This window comes from Triticum urartu, chromosome 7A, assembly GCF_056163025.1.
Source record: "Triticum urartu cultivar PI428250 chromosome 7A, HENAU_Tu73, whole genome shotgun sequence".
NCBI lineage: Eukaryota > Viridiplantae > Streptophyta > Magnoliopsida > Poales > Poaceae > Triticum > Triticum urartu.
In genome coordinates, this window is record NC_141879.1 from 22727987 (window position 1) to 22739511 (window position 11525).

Consider the following 11525-nt stretch of genomic DNA (forward strand, 5'->3'; position numbering starts at 1 on the left):
TGGACTTCATTTCAATTTCAAACAATGGAATAATTTTAAAATTTGTTAAACTCATTTCAATTCTAATCAATTTCGTGAAACGAAAGCAATTTAAGTGAAACTAAAAAATAATCACTATTGATCTTGTTTGCAAGATCTGGTCATCAGGATTCCAAATATATAAAAAATTAAAAACAAAATTCTGGTTTAAAAGATATGGATCATATAGAAACAGTAAGAAAATAGGAAGAAATTTAATGCTAGTACTTTCATGGGAAGTAAGATGGAGGGTGGCAGAGCCATGCATGCATGATGCGTCTTTTACTCGGCCACCAAACAGGTGATGGGACACAATGATGTCACTTAAATGTCGAATATTCGTTTCTGAGCCCGTGCTCAGATGCTCCTGAAATCTCTCCCGTCAGACGACCATGCAGATCTGTGCCGCGCAGCGTATTCCCGAGGGTATTGCGGTCGTATGGTGAGCCAAATGGGATGGGTAGTCATTCGCAATAAATGCGGCCAGAGCCGTTTAGGTGAGGCGGAATAGAATACTTCCCAATGGATCATTTTGTTTCCTGTGCGGATCCGAGCCAGCGCCGTCAAGATAAGCGAAACGGCCGTCCATCCACATAGAAAGCGGTCATCGCAACAACTGCAGGATCATTCTCGCCAATCCTTCTTCCAGGCCAGAATCCTTCCATCTCTGCAATCAGCAGCTCGGCCAGCTTGGGGTCCTGATGTATCACTTCCACCTGGTTACGTACCAACAGTTTGGTTTTTACAGAGAGATCTTTCAGACACGGGAATTAACTATTTCCAATGGTTATGAAGATTCCGAGCAAAAAAATCGACAACTTAAGCATCCTCATCTGGCACAAAGTTGGTGCTCCAGGTGCTTGTTGCCACCCCAGATCTTGAACTATGGGCCACCTGCACTGGTTGTCCACATGAATCAACGATTTCAGGTCATAATCCAGCAGGAGTGGAAGAACCTATCGATTTTTAGCCGTACCTTAATCTCCTCCCCTGCTCGGCCGTCACCGCCAAATATGCTTGTCGCCGCCCTGCAACCAGTCTGGATGGTGCCATTCATATATAAGTAGTCTTCCAACCAGTCTCATGCAAACTAGCTACATTTACTCTGGACGCAGTTTGAAATTTGAAACCCATGGTGCGCACATTGGTTAAGCAGGAGAGGCTGGACATCATGGCCAGCACGAGCAAATGACACGTGTGTTCACAACAATATCATGGACTGATGGACGCTAGTCCACATCAGGCGTGCCAGGTCAAATTTTCCATACATTCCTACAGTACGGAATTTTCAGAAACACTCAACGCTGACAATTTATTGTTCTACAACAACACATTTTTCTGAACTGTAAATGCAACAACGTTCGACTAAGAGGAACAAGTGTGGAGCAAATGCTCACTGGAACACACCAGAAAATCCTCAATTTTACAAAGTTTTGCCAATCAATGTAATTCAGTGTTTTTCTCTGCAACACCAAGCGGCTGCGTCCATGTGTTGTGACGGTGTCCCTCCATCCCACAGTTCTTGCATTTCCCCGGTTTATGAGGTTTCTTTGGGCATCACCCCTGTCGGGGCCGGTGGTTCATTTGTGGCCTTCATGACGACAAATGCCGCAAAATTGTGTTCGTTCACTCAGCCCCTCGTATGGAGCTTTCTCTCTGCTATTAGTCTGACATCCAGCCCCTCTTTGCTTATCTGGAGCAGCTAGACCATGCAGGGCATTAATGGTTGCAGATCATCCTGCACTATCTTCATGGCAACGACCGTCGCCACCCACAAATTTTTCAACATCCCCGTTGCCTGCCAACCTTCCGCCGGGCAAGATCAACAGTCAGTCCTCGAAACCTAAAATGTCCCTCTTCTTTGCGAAAGGCACCCCACTAGCAATCAAGGCTTTCAGACCAGCTGGCATGCAGTGGAACGATTCAGCGCCGGCATCCCCCAGCCGCACAACTTCCATAGCTTGCGCGTACAAAGTCGAATGCCTGCAATTGAAAGACATATTTACCGCATTGTCCTTCTGGTAGTGCCATAGGTGCTCAGGAAGTATGTCCCTTGCATCTCTTGTCCACCGCTTCCTTATGTGTTCCAGTGGTATTTCCTCTAGGTGAAGCGCATCCATTACCTGAACAGAAGCAAGCAAATCTTATATTTACTAATCGGAAGCACCAATCAAGCCTCCACGTTAATTCTAGCAAAGCATATCATATTGTCCGTTAGATCTGCAAATTATAAATCTATAACCATCAGATGAAGTGCCTAAAAGAGTCCTCACAATCTATCCCACGTCCACCCCTCAAGAAAAAAAATCTATCCCACGTCCAAAAAAGGAATACCTGTACCAACCTCTAAAAAAGCCTCCACGTTATTCTTTGAAAAATATACTAACAAATTGCTCGATAGATCTGCAAAATATAAATCTACATCCATCAGATGAGGTGCCTGAAGAGTCCTCACAATTTATGCCACGTTAAATAAAGAAATCTCTGCAAAAAAAACTTCTAAGAAAGAATTGCACCCTGAAAAAAATACTGCGCCCAGCCAAAAAAAGTCTACGATCCCTATTCTGTTATCTCTCACGCATAGCTCGCCTCGCCCCTATCCTCCCTACCTCGACCCCTAGCAATCTGGTGGCGGCGAGTTCGATCGGCGGCGAATGGATCCTCCTCCAATTTCTTCCTTCTATATCATTGGCTTCTCCCAGGTTCGTTGAATTTATATATGAGAAAAGCCAGACTAAGAAGAACACAACATCGATTAATTACCTCATCAGCAACAATAGACGAGTTATCGGGATGAGGGACTGCCATCCAAATGATTGATATTTTGAATATTTGTGCATGAGCGCTCTCTCTTATTCCTTCTGTTATCCAACCACATCATGCCCCGCCATCAAGGTCATTAATCATTAACTGCCGGATGCCATTGTAGTAGAAACAGAGATTATATTGAGGCTGGGGGCACGGGTATAGAATTGCCAATACCATTGACAATACAGACAAAGACGGATCCGTCAGATCATCAGTATACCAATCCACGTCCCAAAGAACCGGAGGTCAGACGGTTGTCTACTGGATGCTTACCGGGTTAACTACCCATCTCTGGGAGTCCGCTGAAAATATCCTGCTCCACGTCCTGTTGTGGGGTGCGCCTATGGTCAGATGGGCGTGCATGGCCTCTGCGATCGGCACACAAAAGAATCATGGTGATCAGAAGGTGAGGCAGGTACTGCTAGATGCTAGCATGCTACTTTGATCTATGGTCAGATGGTGATCAATGCTAGCATGCCGCTGGGACAAAGCAGCATGGAGTATTGTTTAGTCTCTTCATAATTAATTTGTCTGTCACATATAATCTGTTTTGTAGCCCAATTGGTTTTCTCACAACCTCATGTAAGAGGTAAAAACTGTACCGAGTAATCTGCACTCTTCATATGTTTGTTTGATATGAATTCCTAATTTGGTTCAATTTTCTTCTCTGCAGTTTTCCAAATTGTTTTGACAAGATTAGTCTGACTTGAAATATTGCATCCAAAGGTCTTGCAATTCTTTCCCAGATTCTTAGTTCCTTTCCTCTGTTTTTTGTAATGTCAGGTGAGTTTATGCTAGAATGCATGGTGAGGCCGCTCTGTGTCTAATCTTCATGTATCGATGGTTTCTTAGAGTACCACTTTCTTAAAATAGTGCAGTTTGGACCGCTGTTTTACACATTTAAGTGTTAACTGGGCTTATCTTCATGAGGTTGCTAATTTCAGTGCTACTTTTGCAAGAGAGTTCTGTTAGGATTTAGCAGACCTGAGAAAGTTCAGTTTGACAGTATGGGATGCAATAACGTTTGAGTGGGAAGCTGCTGTCTTGAATGGAAGCATGTGAAGTCTGCATGCAACGTTGTTGTCAACATAGCATGAATTAATCCATGGTACAATGTCCCACCAGAAGTTTGAGAAACCAGTGGTGATCATGTGGCGATGATAGGATGCCGCAAGTCAACCTGGGGCTGCTGCTTCTGCACGTCCAGTTCAATAGGCCCGACAAATCAGAATTTCCTATACATAGATGTCGAGGCAATCATCTGATATGCATCATGATACTTAGTTAGATGAACATAACCGTTTTTTTCTACGATATAGTGCACCTGGGATCATTGTTCACATGCATGGTGAGGCTGCTCCATGTCTAATCATTATGTATCGATGGTTTGTTACAGTGCTACTTTTTAAAGTTAGTTGCAACATCCATCAGATGTTTTCTTTCTTCCCATGATACTTGATGTTGTTTATTGCTTGACAGAAAGATCAATTTAAAGGCATTAGCTGATTACAAGTGAATCCCATGTTGTGTACGCTGCAACTTCTGAATCGTATTTCAAATAAATATGTTGTAGCTGAGATTAATTGTTTATGTATCTGAACACTTGCTACCTCTGGTCATATATATGCAAAGTAGCTAACCTGCTGTACCTGAATGTACACTAACCAAAGGGGTAAGGAAACATCATCAGAATGTCTCCATACATTAAGCGACTTTTAGAAAATTATTATTTGTGGTCATGCTCTCAACAATTCAGAATGTAGAGTTGGTAGTATATATATACATCACCTCGAAGCTGTTTGACTAGATCCCGTGACTTGCAAAATCTTCCTTAACACCTCTCATTAATCATCTTTTTATTGTATTGCAGTCTTAGCAACAACAGGCACGTTGTAAATTGAAGATGTAAGCTACGTACATACTAGAAGAGTTTGACTCCATTTGTGGTTCTTCTACCATTTGACAACTGGGATTCAAAGGCTGTCATCAGGCCGATCTTAATATTGTTATACAGGCCAATCTAAAAATTGCAGGCCGGTCTCAAAGTCTACCTTTTTCTCTCCAGATTTTCAGTATTTTTGTACATTTATCTAGACAAAAATCATAATATACATCTCTATGTGTGCATGTATGTCTCTCTGTGTGTGTGTGTGTTATAAAAAAATGTCATATAATGTTTTCAAATTTTTTCTTTGTTGCTTTCTTATCTAAAGTAAATTGAGTGTTCCTCTGAATTCATAGTATGGTCGACTAAGGTCTATGGTGCTCCACCTTCATGTTATCAATAAACTTGCCAATTGCCAACTTCATGCGACTCATCACAGTATCACACACACCCAAGAGGGAAACTTGCCAAGAAATTTGACTCATCAGTATATTGGCGAGATACAAATACGTATTTTGTTTTCAGTTTCACTAGAGGATTCTAGCACCTATGAACTTATTATATTTACAGTTCAATGACTAAAATATATGTAACTTCGTTATGGAATTATTAACCTATTTTCACTAGGATTGGTTCTGCATAAAAAAATCTCCACTATGATCATTCTGACATGGATGCAACAAATCTATTTGTCTTGGTAACAGTTGTCGTGACAAAATTTAAATATATTTTCATTGAAGAAATAATATGTTGTGTCTTCATAGGTGGATTTTTTTCCTGTTTCAAATCCGTAAGAAATTTAACATTGCATAAATGCTATCAATACTTCTATTTTTATGTGGTTTCTGAAATAACTAGCCCGTGCAGTGGCACGGGTTGATGACTAGTAAATCAGAACCGAAATACACCCGCCATGCTTGAACAGAAAGTAGACCTTTTTTTGTAAGGGGAGACCAATGGTACATGCTGACCTGTTTTTTTTTTCTTTTAAGGGGAGACCAACGGCAGTGGCAGCATCACATCCCCGTGTGGTCAAATTGACCACACTCACAAATGAACTCTAACCCGTCCTCCGTGATGACTACCTCATAAACAACCCTGATCCACTAATTGCGTTTTGATGGATTATTGTGTGTTTGACACATATTTCCTCATCTTCTCAACCTCCATAACGTTATATGATGTACGCTCAATTAGCAGATGGCCAAACTGTTCAAACATGGCCCTTGTCTATATTTTGCTCGCATGTCGCACTATTGCAAGATTTGTTCTCCTAACAAGCTCACCCTGACAAGAGGCAGATCATATTAGTTCCTACCAAGTAATTTGCACTACAAAAGAATGTGTTCTTGAAAACAATTGAAAAATAAACTCACAATCATAGACCTCTTCTCCTCGTAATTTTCTTCCTGCCCACGGTCAAAACTGAAGTCTCATGTACTGCCTCACGAAAATGTGCATTGAGCTTGCAAGCAGCATGTAAGACTTGAACATGTGCTTTGCACTCTCGCTGTGCTGTGTACTTGTGACTTTGGCGCAGATCGAACACCCCTTTGAAGTATGATTTTGCCCACTTCGAGCATATTTCATAGATCTGGGTCATGTAAGGATGTTTTCTCAAATAGTAATTATCAAGCAGCATGCTCCACAGCTCCAGGCTATCTTAAACTCATCGTTAGCTACCATGTGATTCACAACCATATGGAACTCTGCTTGGAAGTCAGTCTTTTTCATGTAGAGTGGCCCCAAGGTTTCTTTCACCTTCTCCAGCATGTGCCTCTTGCACCACTAGTGCACAGTATCGGGGTAAACCTTGCGGATCGCCACATCCATAGCTCTGTTTTGGTATGTACAAAGTGCACATCATAGTTAGGCCAGAGTGCATTCTTTGCAAAATGCTTTATTACTTACATACACGAGGAAACAGGGCAAGCATACTAGTTAACTTGGGAGGCTATGTTTACCTGTTAGTATTGTTCGAGGTGCAGGACCTCCCATCATCCACAGGAACTCAGCGAAAACCCATTCAAAACTTTCAACCTGGTCATCTCTCATCAGGTCCCGCGCTAGGATAATGATCTAGAAATGGTTGTTTACCCCAACAAATAGACCGAAAGGCATGTCATATAAGTTGGTTCTCTATGTCGTGTCGAACGCTATCAAATCCCCAAAGAACTTGTATTGCATCCGACTGCTCCCATTTGTCCACATCAAATTCTTCACTCTGCTATTGCTTTTTGCCAGCACACGGTATGTGAAGCCTGGGTTACCAGCCAACATGTCCGCAAAAACATCCAAGGTTTTCCTCACATCATAATCAGCTCGCTTGCGACTTATCTTACCACATATGTTCCTGTGCATTCTTTTTGTGAACAGCACATTCTCGACAGTCCCGAAAAAACTCCATATGAGGCTTTACACTTTACCAAGATTGACATTCGGCGTATTTCCGGATTGTCTGCTCAAATGCACTCCTACGTGAAGGGCAAGGCATCCTACCCGGACGTGCGCTCCCCAGGCATAACCTGAAATTTACCCATAAGAACATTGCTTATTTATTATAAAATAAAATGGTTGATAATAGTGTGCCACTTCTACAATAGTGTCGTGCTATTTTTCTTATCACAGGCAAACACGCAATTCAGGTTTTTGCAGCTATGTGCTTTTCATCTGTGTAGGCGTGTCAGACAGCAAAAACTACCTAAATGGCATTCAGAAAATTATGTATATTGTACATGATTAAGGAAAACATAACTAACCGTTTTGTCCACCCAGGTGCCTCTGGGTTAACCCTGTCAGTAGATTGCGCTGATGCAGTGGGCGATATTTCTCACTGCCGTCGTTCGCCGCAGTTTGGCTCAGCAGTTGTATCTCCTCCAATATGCTGCCCGCACCCAGAAGCACCATTACGTTCATCTTGCCTTCCCAGGTTCGCTTTCTTCCCTTAGGGGAAACCTACATAATCATATTCCGCCATGGGTGGCAGGCTACTAATCAAATTAGCTCACTCATCCCCCCATGACATTCAGGAAAAATGGAAATTTCGGAGGCGCGGATATTCACTTACCGGTCGACGGCATCAAGTAAGAGCTCGAGCCCGGCTTCTTCCATCGCTCCGTCGCCGGCGATTCAAGGGCCGGCCACGCCGCCGTGAAGCATGTTTCGCCGGGACAAGAGCAGAGGGAGAGGGGGCAGAGTGGTGCGGTTGCGTCCGGTGGGGTTGGTTGCTGGGGACTGGGAGCTTGGTGGACCTTGGTTATCCGAACGGCCCAGTTTAATCCATACGTCCTGTACGGCCTACCTGTTCTAGGCTCAGACGAAAAGGTAACGATCCAAGCCACGGATCAGAAAGCCCACGCCCGGCCGCGCTCCCACCCATATGGTTTGGGCCCGCGCCTGGGCCACTGTTCTGTACAGTATATCGCCCGCACCCCATATTACGTGATTTACTAGCGTCTCTTCGCAGACGACAGCTTATTATTTTTTGAGGCCACGAGTGACAGTGCCATCAAAGTGAAGGAATTATTGCAGCAATACTGTGACGCGTCCGGCCAGAGGATCAATGTGGATAAATCTTCTATATTTTTTAGTAAAGGCGTTACTGAGACTAATCGGGCAAGCATTAAAAATATACTAGAAGTGCAGAATGAATCTTTGTCAGAAAAGTACCTGGGTTTGCCTTTCGGATGTGGGTAGATCTAAAGAAGGGTGCTTCAAATATTTGAAGGATAGAATTTGGAAACGTGTTCAGGGATGGATGGAGAAATGTCTCTCTGCTGGTGGAAAGGAAGTACTGATTAAATCTGTTGCACAATCAATACCTACTTACTCAATGGCATGCTTCAAGTTGCCTCGGGGCTTATGTGAACATATTGATGGACTTATTCGAAGGTTTTGGTGGGGCTGTAAGGATGGGCAAAGGAAAACTGCGTGGGTGTCGTGGAAGACTATGTCGATGCCCAAGTATATGGGAGGCATGGGATTTCGCGACATAGAGTTGTTTAACTTGGTGCTACTAGCCCGTCTGGCATGAAGGCTAATGCAGGAGCCAGATTCACTTAGTGCTCGAATCCTTAAAGCGAGGTATTACCCAAACTGTCATTTCTTGGAAGCTACTTTGGGCTCGGCTCCGTCTCAGGTGTGGCGCTCGATCCTCGAGGGACGGGAAGTGCTTGCTTTAGGGCTAATCAAGAGGATTGGCAATGGTAATAGGACAAATATTTGGCAGGAAAACTGGATACCTAGGGACTACAAACTTAGGCCAATCTGTCCGAGGTCTGAAAATCCACCTGTACATGTATCTGAACTAATTGATCCCATTACTAGAACGTGGGATAGGCAGCGGCTTGAGGAACACTTGATAGCTCCTGATGTGGACGTTGTACTTAACATTCCGCTGAGTTCTTGGGTCCAGGAAGATTTCTGGGCATGGCATTATGATAAGCGGGGAGTATTCTCGGTCAGGTCAGCGTATAGGATGATCACTGCAGTAAAGACACAGCGTGAAGACTGGCTTGAGCGCCGTTCTGGCCAGTCCAACATAGCAGCTGAAAAGAAGTCATGGACCGAGCTGTGGAAAGTAAAAATTCCGTCAAAGGTTCGAGTCTTTGTTTGGAGGCTTGCTCATACTTCACTCCCTACTGGATCCGTTCGACGCTCAAGGAATATGTCCACGACTGATGCATGCTCAATTTGCAGGGTGTTGGAGGATACATGGCGTCACTCTCTAATCAACTGCCGCATGGCAAGGTGTACATGGGCGTTAGGAGATGAGGAGCTCCTGGAGCACGTAATATCAAACAACACCGACGATGCTCGGTTATGGCTTTTCTGGTTATTCGAGTCGACAACACAGCAGGATCTTGCACGGGTTTTGGTGACCTTGTGGGCAATTTGGTGGGCTCGACGGAGGGCCATACATGACAATGAGTTCCAAAGCCCGATTTCTACGTGGTGTTTCATCAATAGGTATCTTCAAGACTTGGAAATTGCTTCTGGTAGACAACCGCATGAACCGACAGCACAACCGGCACGGCGTGCTCGGAGGTGGATTCCACCAGCAGGCACAGCTGCGAAGTTAAATACAGACGGCGGCCTGTCCCGCCAAGGTGATCGAGGTGCAGCGGGGGTTGTATGCAGAGATCATACCGGACAGTATCTTGGTGCTTCTGTTACAGTCTATGATGGTCTTGTGGATGCTGCATCATTGGAGGCACATGCGGTTAATGAATCCTTGGCGTTAGCTAAAGACCTACACATCCAAAGCCTGGTTATTGCTTCAGATTGCCTTGAGGTGGTGACGAGTATCAACAAGGGAGCAGCCACTGTTTACGCAATGGTGATCAGTGAAATTAAGCATCGGAGCAGCGACTTCAGGGATGTTTGTTTCAAGTTTGAGCATAGAGAATGTAATTTTGAAGCTCATGATTTAGTTAAGGCAGCTGTATCACTGCCAGTAGGTCGCCACATGTGGCTAGGGTGCTTACCAGACATTATTTGTATTCCAAACGTCATTGAGTTCTAATAAAGTCCCTAGTTCACCTCAAAAAAAAAAAAACTAGCGTCTCTGTCAGACCAATTTGTTCCCATCCCGAGATCACAGTGGACTGCGACGATTTCGGGAGCATCTGAGCTCGGGCACCGAATCGCCGTGTCCCTTAAATTTGCCATACGGTGTGAGCTATACATAGAATACAGCATGTAGATGAGTCCAAACTGCATGGATCTTCATGCAAATGAAAGCTATATACTTTACCGAAAATTCGAATCTGAGCCCAGTCTCAGCTGCTCCTGATATCCCTGCCGTCCAGACATGTGCAGATCTGTGCTGTAAATAGTATTCCCAGCCGTATATGCTTGGTATTGAGAAGGGAAAAAGAAGTGGGCCAGTGACTCATTAATGGGGCTGGCTCGTCACACCGTGCCTGGATCAGGTGTTTTCTCACGGTCCGGATATATTCGTGTGCCTTCCTAAACTTTGGGGACTGAGCTACAGCTAGTTTATTTCGTATCCAGTAAATCAGCTTCTCACATGAGGAAAGATTGTGAGACCGCACTTTCGAAGTCCACCCAATCGATATTCCACGCCTGCACAAACATGCAGGATCAGCACATTCAGTAAAAATTCACCTAGCATGCATTATTTGACCAATAAATCATAGTCACTTGGAGGTCAACTCAAACTATGGCGCGTGGGTGTCTCCAGCAAGAACGAGCTGACAACTACAAAGAATAACCGAGTGAGAGCTTCATCAGCGGCCCGTACAGTGCGCAGAGGGTCACTAGTAGAAAAAGGGCCATTTGTCCTGGTTCGTAAGGGCCTTCAGTCCCGGTTTTGGAACCGGGACTAAAAGGTCGTTACTAATGCCCTTGGCCTTTAGTCCCGGTTCTTACACGAACCGGGACAGATGGGCCTCCACGTGGCTGTTGCGGCCAGCCCAGGCAGGGGGGACTTTGGTCCTGGTTGGTGACATCAACCGGGACAAAAAGGCGAGCTGAGGTTTTTTTTGAAAGGGGCTGGTTTAGGGGTTTTGGGGGTTAATTTAGGTTGTTATTAGCTAGCTAATAGAGAGAAGTGTCCTCTCTTATATCTACGTGCTTTGTATACCAACGATACTGCTATGCCTAAACATAGCTTAGATTGAAGTGAAGGCAACATGTGGTGTATGTCGAAAGTAATACTAATCCTAACTTGATCATGTTTGAATTGTACTACTTTCGACATGCACCACATGCATGTTGCCTTCACTTCAATCCAATCCATATTCATTTCGGCCGCTGATATATAATAACTCTTCATGCTCGCATCATGCAT

General features: G+C 44.1%; 1 pseudogene; it reads right to left on the minus strand.

Moving 5' to 3' along the window:
• Window positions 1–1458: 1458 nt before the first annotated feature.
• On the minus strand, window positions 1459–2138 carry LOC147957112 (uncharacterized; annotated as a pseudogene).
• Window positions 2139–11525: the final 9387 nt, after the last annotated feature.